This window comes from Malaclemys terrapin, chromosome 7, assembly GCF_027887155.1.
Source record: "Malaclemys terrapin pileata isolate rMalTer1 chromosome 7, rMalTer1.hap1, whole genome shotgun sequence".
Lineage (NCBI taxonomy): Eukaryota > Metazoa > Chordata > Testudines > Emydidae > Malaclemys > Malaclemys terrapin.
The window spans coordinates 39,365,851-39,385,297 of NC_071511.1; the positions used below are offsets into that span (position 1 = coordinate 39,365,851).

At 41.9% G+C, this 19,447-nt stretch overlaps 1 protein-coding gene across 6 annotated transcripts in view; it reads right to left on the bottom strand.

The window, feature by feature from the left end:
• The window catches only part of HRH1 (histamine receptor H1), an 82,549-nt gene that overhangs the window by 62,708 nt on the left and 394 nt on the right, over positions 1–19,447 (bottom strand). The window contains exon 1 of one of the 6 annotated variants that reach the window (XM_054035113.1): positions 18,835–19,443. The exons of the other annotated variants lie outside the window; for them this stretch is intronic. The gene's annotated coding sequence lies outside the window, so the exon portion shown is untranslated. Of the gene's footprint in view, positions 1–18,834; positions 19,444–19,447 lie in introns of those variants that run through there. 6 annotated transcript variants of the gene reach the window in all.

Here is a 19,447-nt window from a genome sequence, read left to right on the forward strand (position 1 = left end):
TTTGTCACTAATCTTAATTTTGCCATGAAATACTGCTTGGCTTGCTACTGAGGACTTATAATACTCACAAATTCTCCAATTCTGGGTCTTCTTAGCACCCATAGAGCTAGTGAGGAAACTCATGACACACCTTCCTTCAAGCAAACGGAATATAGTGGCATGGGATACATGGCTTCTCACACCGTATACCCTCTCTTAGCCAAGTAGGGCTGGTGTATAAAAATCAGCTGGAGGGCACGAGTGAAAGAAAGACCCCAACCCCTTTCTCTCTTCTGACTTAATGTGTCTTTGAAAGAGTCTAAAAGAACCTCCCAAGACTTTTGATATATCAGTTTATTTCCCTCTCCCTGACAACATGTGGAGATTCTCCCCATTTTATCTCTCTAACTTTCTCCTGTTAGGGACTGATCAGCCACCAGCCTGATAACTCAGGAGGAGCAGACAGCATTTGCTTCAGAGCCTCTTGACACGATTCCTTAATCAGTAGGTGTGCTTTGACATGGACCTCCTGCCTACCAGAGGCTGAGCAAGGAGCCTCCACAGTGCCTTTCAAATCTGGGAGCCAAGAAACAAAGGCAATATACATTGATGGAAAATGAAGCTGGGTCTGGGTCTGGGTCTGGGTCTGGCTGGCAGGACAGAGCAGAGAACATGCATCCCCAGGCCAGACTAGTATGCCAGGCTGCTGCCTAGAAAGCAATGTGTAACTAAGAGGATCAAAGGCTCAGTCTATTTTACAGACTTTCTTGGCATTACTGAGAGAGATAATTGGAACATACACATTGATTGAGATAAGAAAACCATTTTTTTTTAAATGTAATTTGGATTTATTGCATTTGCTTCCCCAGATCATCATCTGTCTTGAGATTTGGATCAAATGAAAGGGAGCGTACTAAAATGAATAAGCTGTCAAACTGGCATATTTTTTCTTGTTACTCTTAACTTTTAGCATTCGTGTCAGAATTGCAGCCTCCCTCCCCTATCTTGTAGGTCTTACCCCAGGGTTGGCCAACCTGTGGCTCTGGAGCCGCATGCGGCTCTTCAGAAGATAATATGTGGCTCCTGTTAGGAGCTGACTCTGGGGAAAAAATGGTGGTTGCTCAGCACCCACCAGCAGCCCCATCAGCCCCTTTTTCCTCCCCCAGTGCCTACCACCCAATGGCAGCCCCCCCGATCAGCGCCTCCTCCTCCTTCCCCCGTGCATCTTGCCCGCTGTGATCAGTTGTTTTGTGGTGTTCAGGAGACTCTGTGGGGGAAGGGTGGAGGAGTGAGGATGTGGCATGCAGTGCCCCTCCTTCCCCTAGCGCCTCCCGCCCGCCGCGATCAGCTGTTTCACGGCTTTGAGGAGGCTCGGGGAGGCGGGGAGAGGAGCAAGGACATGGTGTGCAGCCTCCCCCCTCACTCCCCGGGCGCCTCCTCCCTGTGCCTCCCGCCCACCGCGATCAGCTGGTTTGCGATGCACAGGAGGCTCGGAGGCGGGGGGAGAGCGAGGACACAGCTCACTCAGGGGAGGGGGCGGGAAGAGACGGTGGGGACATGAGGAAAAGGGTGGAGTGGTGGGTGGGGCCTGGGACAGAGCCAGGGGTCCAGCGCCCCCTGGCCAGCAACAGTGTCTCCTTTAATAAAGCACACAGTGCTCAGCTGGTGTGGAAATTTTTAATCAAAAATTTTCTTACACCATCTAAGAATGGAAGGCAAGTGCAAACAGGGAAGAAAATACACAGATGAAAATCGAGGCTTCCAACAGAAGTGGGAGAATAAGTACTATTTCGTTGAACGTAATGGTAAGGTCATGTGTCTTCTTTGCCAGACGTGTGTCTCTCAGTTCAAACCTTCAAACTTGCAGTGTCATTTTGCTTCTAGCCATGCACATATGGATCAAGAATTCCCACAAGGTTCTGAACTCCACAGTTTAAAACTGAAAACTTTGAAAAAAACAAACAGCTGTAGAAGCCAAGTTCTTCACCAGATTTGCCAACCGATCGCAGACTGTAATGTTAGCCTCCTATTATGTGGCCTGGCACATGGCCTGTGCGAAAAAGCCCTACTCTGAAGGAGAGTTTATAAAAACGTGCCTCACTGATGTTATTTCAATCCTGTCACCAGAGAACAGGAATCTACAGAAGAAAATTTCTGGCCTGCAACTTTCACATCACACAATAGAATGCAGAATCTCCGACCCGAACAGTGACATCGAATCGCAACTGCAATCACAACTTCAGCAGTGTGAGTATTTGAGCATCACTTTGGATGAGTCATGCCATGCACAGGATAAACCTTATTATCGGTATTTGTCTGCACTGTGTCTGACGACTGTGTTGTAAGGGAACAACTCCTCGATTCCGTGTCACTAAAGGACAGAACTCGTGGACGAGATCTAAAGGAGACATTGACGTTGGTAGTTGTGAAAAGCCACTTGCCTTTACAGAGGCTCACTATCATTGCAATAGATGGGGCTCCATCTATGTGGGGATCTGTGAATGGATTAGCTTTCCCGAATGTTGAACATTTCACTGTATTATTCATCGGGAGCAACTGATATATATAAATCTCAAATTTGATCACATCATGAAACCGGTCTTGCATATTATGAATTTCATTCTCTCAAATGCACTCAATCACAGACAATTTCAAAATCTAATTGAAAGAACTGGATGAATATGACTCCCCTGACGATTTCACTGTGCAGTTCGATGGCTCTCGAGAGGTTAAGTTAATTCCCATTTTTTCAAGCTCCTGGAACCAGTAAAATTGTTTAAGAGGAAAAGCACAGAATACACCCTGAACTTACAGATCCTGGATGAGTTCTAAACTTGGCATTTCTTGCAGACATGCTGCTGCATTTGGATAAACTAAACGTGAACTTACAAGTAAAATTCCGATTGCTGTCTGATCTAATGCAAGGCGTATTTGCGTTCCTGAACAAACTGCAGTTGTTTCACAGACAAATGCCTGAGGGAGAGCTGACATACTTTCCCTCAATGTCACAACTTCAAGCCAGATCAAAAAAAGATGCAGCAGAACCCCTAAAATGGAGCACAACTTTAATCATGCTTGCATATCTAGATCTTAAGGACAGTTTTGAGGAAGGATTCCAAGATTTGTAGCAGAAAAAACCTTAGATCAGATTTCTGATTGACTCTTTTAGTGCTGAAGCCAATCGTCTGAAGCCCCCTTTAGTCACTGATGAAGCAACATCCCAGATGGAAATAATAGAATTTTTGGAAGATGACAGATTGAAATCTGTTCAGAAGACACGGGGGGGACACTTACTTTCTGGAAATCTGTACCAAAGGATAAATACCCCAACATCAGAGGTGCAGCCCTAAAATTAATCTCGATGTTTGCCTTGACCTATCTTTGTAAGTCTGTTTTCTCGACATTCAAACATGTGAAATCCAAGCACCAATCCATTTTGACAGACAGCCACTTAAGAGAACTGCTGCGTGTGAGCACAACTGAACACAAACCAAACTTCAAGGGAATTGTTGAAAGCAAAGATTGCCAGAAGTCCCCATATATATACACACACAAACATATAGATATACGTATATAATCATTACATATTACTGTGACTCTTCGGCAATGTACATTGGTAAATTCTGGCTTTTTCACAGGCTCAGGATGGCCACCCATGCCCTATCCAATACAGAAAATTGTGCACACTTGTCCTATAGTGTGCAGGTGCAATCCCTCTTTAGAGTGCTACTGCTGTATGACTCTTGCTAGTGCGTAAAATCCATGCAATGCATTGCATGACGGCACTGGGAGGGTCTAGAGAGCCTCTTTGTCCCTCTGCACCTGTTCAGGAGTGAAGAAGGATACACTCTTGAGTTTTAGGAGGGGGCTGGCTGATATACCTCCACACCATCCCATGGCCTCAAGGGGGTGTGAGTGGATGGCTTGAGGCCAAGCTTTCTGGGCACACGCTATAGTGGATAGCAAGTGCTGGAGAGGAGGCGTAGATGAGATAGTGCTGCAGAGAATGGTGATCCCACACACCACTGAGGCAACCTGCTCTGTGCCAGAGTGTTGATTGCTATTGTTCTGCTCCACCTTTCCCCTATCCTGGCACACTCTTGGTGAGCTTAGCCAGGATTTTGCTGACTGTTTAAAAAAAAAAAAGGTTGAATGGCCTGTGCATACTGAGCATGTGACAGCTCTACGCCATCCCTATGTGGCTGAGGAATAGAAACTGCTCTACCAGGATGAGATCCTATCAGGAATAAATCTTAGCAGTACAGAAAGTGCCAAGATGCTTTGAAGATTAGAGAGCGTTAACTTACGGGAAACCAGTTTCCAGCTCATCACATTTATAACCATGACTGGAGAATGAGGAAATGTCTCACCACCATGTGGAAAGTCCATCTCAGTGATGCTTCCGGACCATTTTCTGGATGGCTTTCAAAAACTTCTGAAGAAAAACAGCCAGAATTATCTGATTGCTGTTGCTATGTAGTAAGCTGAAGGCTGATTTTTAACTTACAGTTCCCTGATTAATAAGCGGTGTGGATGTTCTGTGAGCAATAAATGTGTAAATAGGTGAACCAGACAGGTTTGGCTCAAATTACATTTAACTTGAACCATTTAAATGTTAACAGTCACTGGTAGATGAGGGTTTTTGTGTCTTGACACTTATTCATTGGGTCAAAATGTCCAACACACATGCAGAAACCTCAAGCATAATCCAGTGAAATGTGCGTGACAGGTTTATATGTGTGCAGCTCACTTACTGTTAGGGACTACACAATTCAGCTATTTGTTGTTTTGTGTTCTTTCCTCTTTGAGGCATTACAGAGAATCACATCTGGGGAGCCCTTAGCTAAATTGTGTGGCTTACCCATTTGACAATCTCCTTTTAAGATGTGTTTTAATGACTTTGTATCACTGAGAGCCCTAGTTCATACTAAGTAATACAGTTTTATTCTCCTTCTCACAGAGCAACAGTTTATGTTCACAGCCCTGTACTAAGATTCTTTTGGGTGTTATGTTTTATTTAAAATGTTGACCGTACAATTGTATTCATAATATAGACAACCCCCAGGCAGAATAGCTACAGAATATATCTTTAGCATCTGTGTAAGCCTTGGTTTGAGATACAGTCCTTGTTGTGAATCTGCAAGGAGGAAGTCAGCACAGTGGATACACCTCTACCCCGATATAACGGGGAGGGAGGGGTGGAGAGGGGGAGCTGCACACTCCGGCAGATCAAACCAAGTTCGATATAATGCGGTTTCACCTATAAAGCAGTAAGATTTTTTGGCTCCCGAGGACAGCTTTATATCGAGGTAGAGGTGTATTTGCAGACCCATTGGGCTATCGCCACAGACAGCTTCCTTCTGGTGGCCTGTCCCTGGATCTTTAGGAAATTATGTTAATTGGCCACTACACTCCCCATCTTTTACCTTCTGTGCAAGCTACTAGGTGAGGCAACTACCCCACACAATTTCAAGGCCTTCTATCCTGATCCTCCTACTTAGAGAAACAGGAGAGAGATGCCAAAATACATTTGTACTGGGCCACGAGGACAGATGCTGAAGCTCTAACGGCAGGACAAGTTAAGATTCAAAAGTATAACCTGATGATCAAAATATTTTAGTATTAATTATTACCAGATAGAAGTGACGGAAAGTGCACCATTTGTCTAAATGTGCAACACATCCTATAGTTTTAACTTTCATTCCCTTCAATTTGTGATAAGTAATGATGGAAATATTTTGGGCTGGGTTTTTAGGTAGAATGAGAAATTGATAGTTTTAATCTGCAGGGGTAAGCAATTAACGCCTTCCAAGCCTTCCTGCTAGTGATCGTAAATATTATTGTAGTGGAATGGGGGAAGCTTGTGGATGGGAGCTGCTAAGCTAGGCTGATTGGGAAGCAGCTGCAGCTGGGACACACCCCAATCAGGTTTCAGCTGGCCCTATATAAAAAGGCTGTGAGCCAGAGGCCAAAAAGTCTCCTCTGCATTCAGAGAGAGAAGGGCCTGGCTGCAGGGAGCTGAGACAGAGTACCTGAGTGGAGCAGGGCTGGGGACAAGCTGGGGAGCTCCAGCCAGGAAAGCTCCAGGCTGTGGCCTAGTAGAAAGCCAAGGGGTACTGGGGGTTGCAGAGGGCAGCCCAGGGGTAGGCCAAGGCAGCAGGTCCAAACCCAACCTTGCCTGATGAGTGGCCTATACTGCAGTCTGCCCCAGGGAGCGGGGGCTAGTTGGTGACTGGCAGTGGCCTTATTCTGAGGCGAGGTAGAGATAGTGGGTGGGGGTTCCCTGGGGAGGGGAGACCCTAGTACTGAGGAGTGTACTGCCAGGGGGCAGCACCCCAGATAAAAGGGCACCGGGGTCCAGGAGGGACACGGGGGCCAGAGGACAGGCAGATCACCAGTCTGCAGAGGGCGCTCCAGGACTCTGGAAGAGCTAATTCCCGAGACGACCAGCAGGAGGCGCTGCAGGGGTGAGTCCGCCCTTCTACAATTATCTTATGGTCAGCATCATAACTGATCCTAGTTCCAACATCACATCTCTGGATATCACAACCACACCAAACAATAGAATCCTCCAAGGAATCTCTCATTTCTTCCTCCTGTTGCCAGTAACACAGTGGTTTCATGTGCAGAATATTTTTAGCCTCCCTAAAATAAAACTGTCAATAAAACATATGTACCTGTTTTTCCAGATAAAAGGCTTTCTTCCTTTAGTACATATTTTAATGTGACCCATTGTTCCCATATCCAGACAAAGCAAATGTACTAATAGAACTATAGCTTCTGTTTCTGAATGATCCTAGACAAAACACTCTGAACTACGAGGGATAAACCTGGAATCCTATCAAACTTCTCCACTTAGGAGAATGGCTCACTCTCTTTGCCAGTGTCCTTTTAAATCATGTTCTCAGTGAAAAATTATTGGAAGTCTCCTGTAGGCTCCTCTTATATTACTTCCCATAACTTCATTATTTGTGTTCAGAGACTTGAAAGGTCATTGTGACTTAAAAACTCATCTGGAAGCCTGAAGATGGGACAACATGTTTTAATCTCTAATGGGAATGTACAGTACACTGAAGTAGGCTAACTCAGCATAAGGCTCTGTACTTGGATGTTTAATTGGGTTTTCATCAAGGAGGAAGCATGAGCCAGTAGATGGGAAGTGGAAGACCAAAGTTGTATCCCCAGCTCTGAACTGAGTGGTCTCTTAAGCTTTCTGTGCCTCGTCTGTCAAGTGGGAGTAATGGAGTAGTTGTACCTGTCCACCAATGTGAAGTGTTGAAATCTTCAGAAGAGAAGCGCTGTCACAGCCAAATATTAGAACAATTGATGTAAATGGATGAAATGTCAGTTGCAGTTTAATATATAACTCTAGAAGCAATGTGGCTAGTTAATTTCTTTTACTTGATCTTATAAATGAGAGGGTTTTCTGCACTATTGCTTCATTCCTAAAACTGAGCAGCCACTGTCATCCATCATAATTGGATGTATCAGCCTTTATTAAAAAAACAAAACACTGAATCCACCTTTACAAACAGAGTATCTTGAAATCTTTCTTTGCCCAGCACTATTATTTTTCCTGGATCATAAGAGCCTTGTTCCTGTATAAAATAACAGTGGAGAATTACAAATAAAAGAACAAAGGCATGAAAAGGAAAGAAATCCTGGTGCTTTTAACTATCAAGTCACATCCCTGTTTCCAACACATCTGAGTTTGAATCCTTCCTCATCATAAACAGTTTCTGTTAGAACTAGGCTGTCCACAAACAGAGGGAGTTTCATTTTAATTAGAGATCGTAATTCAAAAACACCTATTGTCATTGTAAAATCTGGAATAACCTTAATCCAGAGATGGGTAAAATTCAGTGTTTTAACTTCACACAGATTAGAAGAAATAATAGAAATCTTATGAGGAGTCATTGGAAATGATAAAATGAAATAAAAAGATTGGGCCAGCATGGTCCTTACAGAATTTCAATATAATTTGTTGTCACTGAGAATTCTGTACAGGAGGATTTTCAGAATCAGGCCCAGTCCTATGTGATTGGGTTCTAGTGACACCATCATAGGACCCAGCCACACCATCAGGGGCTCATTCACCTGCACATCTACTAATGTGATGTATGCCATCATGTGCCAGCAATGCCCCTCTGCCATGTACATTGGCCAAACCAGACAGTCTCTACGTAAAAAGATAAATGGACACAAATCACATATCAGGAATGGTAACATACAAAAGCTAGTAGGAGAACAATTTAATCTCCCTGGACACTCAATAACAGATTTAAAGTAGCCATTCTTCAACAAAAAATCTTCAGAAACAGACTTCAAAGAGAAACTGCAGAGCTACAATTCATTTGCAAACTTAACACCATCAATTTTGGCTTGAATAGGGACTGGAAGTGGCTGGCTTAAGCAATTTCCCTCTCTTGGTATTGACACCTCCTTATCAATTATTGGGAGTGGACCACATCCACCCTGACTGAATGCCTACATCTGTAATTTTCACTCCAAGTATCTGAAGAAGTGTGTTTTTTACCCACGAAAGCTTATGCCCAAATAAATCTGTTAGTCTTTAAGGTGCCACCAGACTCCTTGTTGTTTTTCTATATTGATAAGAATTTCAGTAAAACAAAGGATATCACAATAATGATTTCCCTTGGATTTATTGGGCCAAATTCTCTGTGGGTGGATAACTTTACTGGAGTTAAAGCAGCAGAGAATTTGGCCCATACGTATTTGCTTCCAGTGTTAAATTATGTGGAGTAATAATTCAGGAGTAGACAGCTGAGGATCTACCTTCCCTGCAAAAAGAAAAGTGTTTTTTACATGGCGATAGCTAACTTAAGAAAGCTCTCTCAGGGTACATCTACATGGGGATAAAAGCCCTGTGGAATGGCTGCTGCTGGCTCAGGTCAGCTGACTTGGGTGTGGGGCTAAAAATTGCTGTGTAGATGTTTGGGCTCGGGCTTGACTCTGAGCTCTGGGATGCTGCGAGCGTGGAGAGTCCCACAACTGGGACTCCAGCCCAAGCCCAAATGTCTACACAGCAATTTTTCAGCCTCAGAGCCCAAGTCACCTGAGCTGACCTGAACTAGCCACAGGTTTTTTATCCCTGTGAGTCATACCCTCAATGTAAATCATAGTGCAGACAAGGCACAGGTAATTTTTACTTCAGTGTAGTTAGCTGACATAAACCCTGGATGGGGGTTCTAAGTACTCCTCAACTAGCTATATTGAGGTGTAAATCTACCCCGGGTTTATGTCCTTTAAAATTTTACATTGAGTCTGCTATCTTGATGTAGAAACCACACCTTTTTTTGCAGTAAAGCCATAGCTCTTTGAGACTCTTGGCTTTAATGAGTCTGATCATAGCTGAAATGTGAGGTTTGGGCTATTTCTGCAGCTAGTGTGTAGGAGGAGTTTGGTAAATTTACTAACATAGTACATGCAGCATTTCCCCAATGTTATGATTTTCAAAATTTTATCATTAAAATATTATATTGTGCACTTTTGTGGGTCTGGCATATCAGTTATGCCAAATATTTACATTCACATTAAGCATTAATCCTAAACAGATTTAAAAAATCAACTGATCCATTGGAGAAGAAAATTTTTTTTATATTGTGCCACTGTAAAATATACTGCAGATGTTTTGAACCTAGAGAATTCAAATGAAAAATATAGACCCTATCTGTAAACCTACCTACTTCAGTAGAAAACTTTTCATTTTTAAACTTTATGGCTGCAGTTCTTCTAGCAGTATATTCAAGTTAATGCTATTGTTCGGGTAATGGAACAATAATTAACTTTCCTCCTTGATTTAAATTTGTCTCTTTTATGACTTGTATGCAATCCTGATGCTTTTACCTATCATTGTTCCTAAAGTGTGACAGTTGGAATCCTCCCTCATCATTAGCAGGTCTCATTAGAACAGTACAGCCTTTAGTATGCAGTTTTCCAAGTACTTCATAAACATAAATGAATTAAAGCTCCCAACGAGCCTGTGAAAGGCAGGTAAAGAATATTTGATATCAAACTAAAATGTAAAAATGTGGATCACTGGCTCATGACTACCGTTGTTATGGGGAAAATATGATCAAGTATTAGTGACAACTTACATTTATGTTATAACTTTCATCCTGAGGTATTCCACAGTGCCTTACCAAACAATATTCTGGAATCATGTTACCTGCCACTGAAATGAACCCACCTCCAGTGTAGAGTTTGTCAGAAACTGAAAGATTTTGAATTGGAATAAAAAAAAAAAATAGAAAATTTGAAATGTATTGCAAAACTAGAAAAATAGAAACATTTTGATTCAACCTTATCAAAATATTTTCATTTTAATAAGGTCAAAGTAGTTTCATTTTCACTTTATCAACATGAGTATATAAGAATATAATTTAATTAATTAATTATAGTTAATAAGTCCTCAATATGAGCTCTCAGTGCAGTGCTGTGGCAAAAAGGACTAATGCAATCCTTGACTATATAAAAAGGGGAATAGCAAGTAGAAGTAGGGAAGGTAATCTTGTCTCTGTACACAGCATGGGTACGACCACTACTAGAATAGTGTGTGCAGTTCTGGTGTCCACAAACTTCAAGAAGGATGAGGGAATACTGGAGAGAGGTCAAAGAATGGCCACACCAGTGATCCAGAGGCTGGAAAACAAGTTTTATGATGTCCGGCTTAAAGAGCTCAAGTTATCACCTTAGCCAAGAAAAGGCTGAGAGGTGATTTGATCCCTGTGTATAGATATCAGAGGGGTAGCCGTGTTAGTCTGGATCTGTAAAAAGCAACAGAGTCCTGTGGCACTTTATGGACTAACAGATGTATTGGAGCTTATGCTTTCGTAGGGGTATTCACCCACGAAAGCTTATGTTCCAATACGTCTGTTAGTCTATAAGGTGCCACAGGACTCTGTCGCTTTTAACGGATACTTACACATGGAAAAGATAGGAGAGAGGGGGACTTTTCAACCTTGTTGATAAAGGCATAACAAGATCCAACTAGAAATTGAAGTTAGACAAATTCAGCCTTGAAATAGATGCAATTGCCTAATAGTGATGGTAATGAAACATTGGAACAAATTTCCAGGAGAAATGGTGTATTCACCATCACCATTAAAACCAGATAAGGGAGCTTTCTAAAAAATATGCTTTTATCGGGCTGGGTGGTTGCGGTGGCTCCTTCTGACCTTAGAATCTGTGAGTCTGCAAATTTATGAATCTCACTGATCATCCCCTTCCTTCATTGGCGACGGGTAGAACAGAATCGATTGCCTGCATTCTCCATTCACCATGCTCATAACACTTGCAGCTCTGCATTACGACAGTGACTGTAATCAAATCTCCTTTACGGCTTCAACGGGTCGCATGCAGGAGTCAGAAAGGATTTTTTCCTCCCTGATGCAGAATCTCCTAGATGTATTATCTCTCCTCCCTGTCTTCCCTTTCTTCTAAAGTATCAGATTGACCACAGCTGGGGATAGGTCACTCACAGGGTGTAATAGTGCTCTGAGGTGGTACTGTACTAAGAATCGTCTTTCTAGATGCCTGGCTGGTGTGTCTTGCTCACATGCTTAGGGTGAAACTGATCACCAGATTTGGGGTCAGAAAGGAGCTTTTCCCCCTGTAAGATTGGTAGAGATCTTGGAGTTTTGGGTTTTTTTTGCCTTCCTGTGTAGCATGGGGCTTGGATCACCTGCTAGAATCACAGTGTCACATCCCACCAAATCTATTTCCTGCCTTTGCAGGGGCCTTGGGCATTGGTGGTACTTCAGTCTCTTGTGTTTTCTGCCTATGGTTTACAACACTTTAGTCTTCTGAGGACTGAAATGCTTTGGTTTAACTAAAGTCACTGGGCTCAGTGTAAGGGTATCTAGGAGAAACTCAATGGTCTGTGATATACAGGAGGTCAGACTAGATGATCTAATGGTCCCTTCTGGCCTTAAACTCTATGAAACTATTAATTATAAAAGTCAAAATGTTTTGACTATTATACTATGCGATGCCATATATATATCATGGCAGGACATTCTGATATGACATAATAGAGTCAAAACATTTCCACTTTGATATTATATTTTATTGCCTTTTTATCTTATTTAATTTACATTGTATTTTATTTTTTACTATATATTATAAATTGTGAATGGGTAATTGGTTTTTAAATTGGCATTTTAAGTGGTACTTGGTATTCTAATTGGCAACTACTATTCTAATTGCTTATTGAGGCTTTTGGTTAATTGGTACTCAGCTTGCTCAGTTGGTATTTTAAGTAGTTATTTGTAATTAGAGTTCTGATTGGTAATTGACATTTGTTTACTAATGGGTTTTGTAATTGGTAATGTCCAGTTGTAATTGATATTATATACAAATATAAAATAAACTAAACTGTGAGTGTGTGTGTGTATAAAAAATGGACAGTTAGGGAGCCAGCATCATACTGGAATATTGCCAAGATGTTGGACCTCTACTCTAAACAATCCTACTCTTGAGAAAAGTACCATGGGGTCTATAATGAAAACAAGGACCTCCAGGCTTGTCACATCCAATATACAGAATAATTCAAAGCTCTTTCAAATGTTAATTTCAGTTTCTTATGCATTGATTGACCTAGTGCTGTGAAATCAGCAAGCTAGCTTATTTCAAAGGAAATGTTTCTATTAGGGCTGTTTGAAAATTTCCCCTCAAACCTGTTTCTTGATGGAAAATCTGTTTTTCGATCAAAAACATTTTTTTTCGTGGAAAGTGTTCTCTTTGTGTGGAAAATTTCAAATTTGAAAAACCAAATGCCCAAAAAGCTTATGGTTTTAGACTGTAAACCTAAATATTTTGATTGAAAAATGCTGCTATGGTGCCTCATGGGAGTGGACATTTGGTTATCTTATGTCTCCATTCTCCTTTGTGTGCCTGACTCCTCAGCCCAACTTCATCTCCTCTGATGCATCATGGGCATGTTACTCCCACAATGCACTGCCTCTCCACACCAAGACTCTCCACACCAAAATGTGGTGCATCATGGGAGATGATCAGGCAGGCTGGTATATAAAGGAGAAAGGAAGCATGAGGAACCTGAACTACAAATCTCATGAAACATCGCAGCTGCTTTTACAAACTGAAACCATTTTCCAACCAGCTTTTGTTACTATATACAAAATAAATGAGTCTTTCCACATATCACAAATGGAAGGAAAAATAACTAGGTGTTTTGGACCAACAGAGCATTCCAAACCATTCTCAGCACTTGAATGGTATGTGTGGAGGTGGAGGAAGAAAAAAATGTGCATCCATCTGGCTGAACAATGCACAACTAATTCTTGGAATACTGAAACACACACTTATATAATGGTAGACATGGGGATTACCACTGACAGCTTAGACAAGAAGATTCATAGACAGTGTTATTTAGGGTCATAAGAAGGTTGGGGCCTTCTATAATGAATGAGAATTCTTTTATTAGAATTGATGTGCTTTAGAAGCATTAACAGTAGAGCTCATTCCAAATTTTCCAAATACTGATTTCTCAAAACTGATACTATTTGTGGGACAGGTTCAATTTCGCTAACTCTCCCGATTTGAAAAATTGTGAAAGAAAAAGTTTTGAAATTATCAAAATGGCCTGTTTTGACATTTTCAAAATGAAAAGTTTTGGTTTGGGGTTCAAAATGACTTTTCGTTTTGAAAGAAAAAAAGGCTAAAAAAAGTTGAAATCAAAGTGAAACCTTTCAAAATGATCAAAATAAAAGGTTTTGATTGACCCAATCCAATTTTTTTTTTATTATTGTTTCATGAAAACTTCCAACATTTCACTTTTTTTTCCATCTGGATTCAGGATGGGAAAATTTTTGTGAAATCTCAAAAACTCTCATGGGATGGGAAAACCATTTCTAACACATCTTTAATCAGCATGTTTATTGAGTATAGCCTATATGTTTTGATTAATGAAATAATTAATATGATGAAACAATTTTACAGGATTGTTTGGGGCCAATTAGATCTCTATGAATAATGAAAAATTCATATTTATATACAGATAAATAACTCATTGAATGCAGTGGGTCATAGTATTCATTATGTATAACATGTATAGATGACCCTGGAATTATATGTGAGTACCCAGAAAGCTTCTCAAAGTTTTACCAAAAAGTGTGGTGGTTGCTCTTCATTCTCCTTCTGTTGTCGCTTCACTGACCAATCGAAAGAGCAAAATAATACCATGTGACCAATCACACACCAGTAATTGTGAATAATGAATAGCACATAGTTATAGTGAATAGTTTATGAATAGATCACAAACCAGCCATTGTCTGACAATTATTCGTCCAACAAGCTGGTAATACTTGTGAACAGTGACTACATTTACAGCCTTCAGTGCTGGGACTGTCTCATGCATATGTGCCATTCTATAATAACATGGATGTAATCCCATTTGGGTTCCCTAGGTGGTACCATAAACCTTCAAAGCTCATTAGTTTCAACAGGAGTCGAGGGCACTACACCACACAGAAGGGACTCTATAGTTTGAAGGACTGATGCCTTACTGTACAGTGCTCATATGAATCTCCCAAATCCTGTTCAATGCTGATGAAAATTAAAATCCTATGTGTGTTCCTTGTGCTCTGATGGATTATTTAACTAGCCATGTGAAAAAATGCTTGATCCATGCCACGAAAACAAACAAACCAGATTCACTGTACGATTCTTAAAAGTGACATTTAAGCAATTATGATAGAACTGTTCCGAGTGGGTTTTTAGTGTATTTTCTTTTCTCTGGTGATAGTTGAAACAAGGGAGATTTCTTTGTTATACAAATTCTTCAGAGCTGTCAATGAGATTGTCCACAAAACACAACTGTCAGTTTTTTACAGATTGTCTCTTTTATTATATAATCATTCATTGTCCAAGTGGTAAAGCATTTGGCTGTGAACAACACAAGGAATGTTGTTGCTGATCTTAGCCACATATACACTAAACTACTCCTAGGAAAACAATTGTCAAGCAATGAAAAAGACACTGGGCCATATTCTTCCTTGGTATAACGTCACTGAAATGACTGGAGTTTAACAGCGTCAGTGAAGTTACACCAGGGATGAATTTTGCTCATTCATTTTACATCCTGTCAATTTTTATTAAATACCTTTATCCTTGAATTTGAAAAGTTGCTCTCTGCCTGATATGCTTGAAACTAGTTTTACTTTTAAAGAAATGGACCACATCCTTGGGAGCCTTCTGGCCACACTGTGCCATTCCAGCTGCACATGGTAGCCATAAACCTGGCAGATCTGGCCATTTGATTCCTGCTGTCTGAAGGAATCCTTAGGTGGTATAGAGCAGTGGTTCTTAACCAGGGATACATGTACCCCTGGGGGTACGCAGAGGTCTTCCAGGGGTACATCAACTCATCTAGATATTTGCCTAGTTTTACAACAGGCTACATAAAAAACACTAGTGAAGTCAGTACAAACTACAATTTCATACAGACCATGATTTGTTTATACTGCTCTATACTCTATACACTGAAATGTAAGTACAATCTTTATATTCCAGTTGATGTCTTTTATATGGTAAAAAGAGAAAGTAAGCAATTTTTCAGTAATACTGTGTTGTGACACTGCTGTATTTTAACATCTGATTTTGTAAGCAAGTAGTTCTTAAGTGAAGTGAAACTTGAGAGTAGGCAAGACAAATCAGACTCCTGAAAGGGGTACAGTAGTGTGGAACGCTTGAGAACCACTGGAATAGAGCTACAATAGTGACTTCTACAGCTAGTGTGTGTGGGGCATGGCCAAGTAAAAGGAGTGTGGTGTCTATGGCCCCCAAATCCCTGACTTCTGGAATGGCCCTTGAGGAATACTGGCAGTGGGTGAAAAATACAGCAGAGGCTGCTCTACTTTACAGGGAGGCGCAGTCTAGGGAGAGTCCAAGGTTCACCTTGACCAACTAGGACGTGTTCAAATTCAGTTTGTTCTGTCTACACTAGAGTTTAAATCAAGTTAGTTCAAATGTGTTAGCTAACATATTTTAAAATACACCTTGTATCCTAAGGTTTGTCTACACAAGAGATTTTTAACCTTTACAGCTGTACTTTGCGCTCCTTTCGGCAGTGTGTAGTCGGGTAACATGGGTATAAACTAGCATGGGTATAAATAGCAGTGTAGTCGGTGAGGCATGGCTTAGGCGAGTTGAGTACAGACACACCTGCAGCAGTAGGGCATGTGCCCGAGTACATACCCTTCATGATTCTCCACTTGCCAAAGCTGTGCCTCCCCTATGCTGCTGTTTTTAGCAGTATAGTGTCCTGTTGCCTTCCTGCTGCTGGAGACTTTCCCCACTGCAGGGAAAGGCTCTGGCAGAGGGGAGGCAGCTCAGAAAAGCCTTTCCCAGCTGCCTGCCTCTGTCAGCGCCTTTTCCGGCCGGCCGCAGAGATAGGCTTCAGCGTTGGGGAACAGCTGAAGCTTTTCCCTGCTGTCTCTCCCATACCAGAGTCTTCACAGTGTTGGTGCAGAAGGCTTTTCACTGCAGCATGTAGCTACCCATACCGAAATGCTAATGGCAGTTGTAGTGTAGACATAGCCATAAGTAATTAACTTGAGGTCATTAGTAGTTTCGTAAAGGCTAGTCTGCATATTTCCCAAATGTTTGATCCAGGCTAATATCTGTTAGAAATGTTTGGGCAGTATCAAGACCAGCCTTTAGAAAAGTGTTAGAAAGCTCAAGTTAATTAGCAATCACTTATCTCAAAGTAAAAAAAATTGCTAGGGTGGACAGGACCCTAGTGGTCATCAGGCCCCTGGCTTGAGGGAGAATAGAGATAACGAAAAGCCATGCTTCGTTCCATGATGTACTAAGCACAACTTGGACAAACCTCATCACTTGAACCTATTGGTTTTAAACTACAAAAACTACATTTCTCTAGCTTTAAAAGTCTGACAAAACTCCATAAACAAAGGGATTCTCAGTTAAAGCTAAAACTCCTTCCATTGTACTATGGATAAAGACTTGCGTTATCAAAGGGTTTCCACCCAGACTGTACATTTATATCTCCAAGTCGGTAAGGGCAATTTTTTTGCAAACTCAAATGTCAACATATGCAATTTGGGTAATTGTATGACAGATACTATCAGTGTACACTCACAACAGATCCTGGATAGAAACATGGGTATTTGCACATCTTAAAACCTGCGGGTATACAAGTATTGGGTGTAAATCAATGGCCCAACCCTGCAAATTCTTGTTTGCTCACATGGGAAATCTAACTGATTCCGATGGGAGTATGGCATGAGTGAGGATTGCACATATGAGTAAGGTTTTGTTAGCCCAATGCATTATAGTGCTTACAGTATATGTAAAATCATTCAGTGGCTGAAGAATGTGTATCTAATTCTTGCAATATCAAAACAGATTCATTTATTTAAAAGTAAAATGGATTTAACACTGTCAGTTTAGGCATAAACCACAGGGCAATGTTGTTTGAGGAGGTTAGACTGGAAACATGTAGTCCCCACTAGCTCTGAGTGAAGGTCAGGATTTTAGCTAAAAGTCCTTGCTTCTGCAGAGTGAAATCAGATCCTTTTGGAAAACTCCAGCAATCATTAATTACAGTGCCACTAAAAGGCATCTCTAGAATATCATTATCCATGATGTTGTTTACAACATTGACACATACAATGTCCTTTCAAAAGTACTGACCATAATATTTACAATAACTTGTCACCTTCTGTTGAGACCCAAAGAGTAATTTATAACACAATATTAAATATGACTTCTGTTCTACTCAAACACTTATGTGTCAGAATATTTTGTGCTTAGATTCGTTGAACAAAGCAATAGGATTTGCCACAATTATGTTGCTGATTATTTTCTGAACGAACATAGTTTGTGCGTGACTTTAGATTTGTACAGCTTAATTATGTTTGTTCATAAAATAATTAGCTTGATTTCCTCTGTGCTGAATTACAAATGAAAGCCTACATTTTTAATTAACGTGTTTCAGGGAACAAACAAATCAGCAAACCAAAGTTAGAACACTTTCTTTCTACTCCCTGATGCTTTGAGACATACTTATCTGGTGATGGTATAAACCACCAATGTCTTGGCGTTAGCGCTCCACTCTGTCTAGTTGTAAACTTTAAATAACATTTTCTATACTGTGCAACTAACACCAAAAACACAATTCCTAATACAAAACAAGAGCTTATTCAGGATGGTGCACGCTCTCAAAGTATGCTCACCTGTGTTAGCTGTGAAGAGTTCCTGATACCAAACAGACAACTTCTGCCATTTGCTTTCAGTGAGCAGGACTGGGAAAATATTTTCCAAATCAAGCCCTTCCAACCAGTGATCAGATGCACATCATTTTATGGCACATTAGGAAAAGGAGTGGGGATGTGTGTAAAGATCAGAGCCCACTCCCGCTGCTTCTAGACCGTTAGGCTTGTGTCAGTTATCTTCAGCGGGCACATTAGCTCTGGGATTCTATTTAAACTGCAATCCTTGCTGTATTTCCATTTCAGTATTTTTAATCCTGGAACTCTGCTCCCATTCTCACTTGTTCACATCCCTCCCAGCCCTTCCTGCCCTGCAAGGACCCGATCCCTGTCCCACTAAGGTCTTGCTGTCTACTGATCTCAAGACGGCCAAGGCACTGTTTGTCACTATCCAGTGTGTCCTGAAGTCCTGTCACCTAAGCGCTCTCTGGTTTACATTTTGTTCCACCTCTCCCAGTGTTCCCTGGCTCCTCCGCTCTGGGACAGAAGCAGCCTGCGCTGGTAGGGTGGAAACCGCGCTGGGACTCCCAATAATATTCCTGGAAAGGACGAAAAGCTGAGGGAGGGAGATTAAATTACTCACGGAACAAAATGAGGAAGTTCTTCTGGCTCAGATAATCCCTTTTATAGGGCTTGGATGGGGACGGGAAACTTTCCAGCTCCCCAGCGCTGTAAGGAGCACAAGCGCCCTGAGACTTGACAGGAGCGCACGCAAATACAGGCAGGGAGGGCAGTGGGGTGCAAAGGGTGGAGCGGGAGAGGAGAAGAGGCGCACAGAGGCTGGGATGGAACCGGGGTGCACAGGGGCTGGGACTGGGCGCACAGAAGCTGGGATGGGACCGGGGCGCACAGGGGCTGGGACTGGGCGCACAGAGGCTGGGATGGGACCGGGGCGCACAGGGGCTGGGACTGGGCGCACAGAGGCTGGGATGGGACCGGGGCGCACAGGGGCTTGGACTGGGGGCAAAGGGCTGGGACGGGACAGGACCGGAGTGCACTTATTGCTGTTCCTCCTCTTCTGATTTCCCAGGCAGGGTCCAGGCAGGCAGCGAGGGAGCTTTGCTGGGTAGGGACAAGCGGCGGCTCTGGCTCGCTTTCTCTGTCTGTGCGTGCCTGGGGGCAGCTACTGTGCTCAGTCCCCGAGATCCCTTCCCTGCTGTCAGGAGCTGCGCGCAGCTGCAGCCACGGGCTTGCCT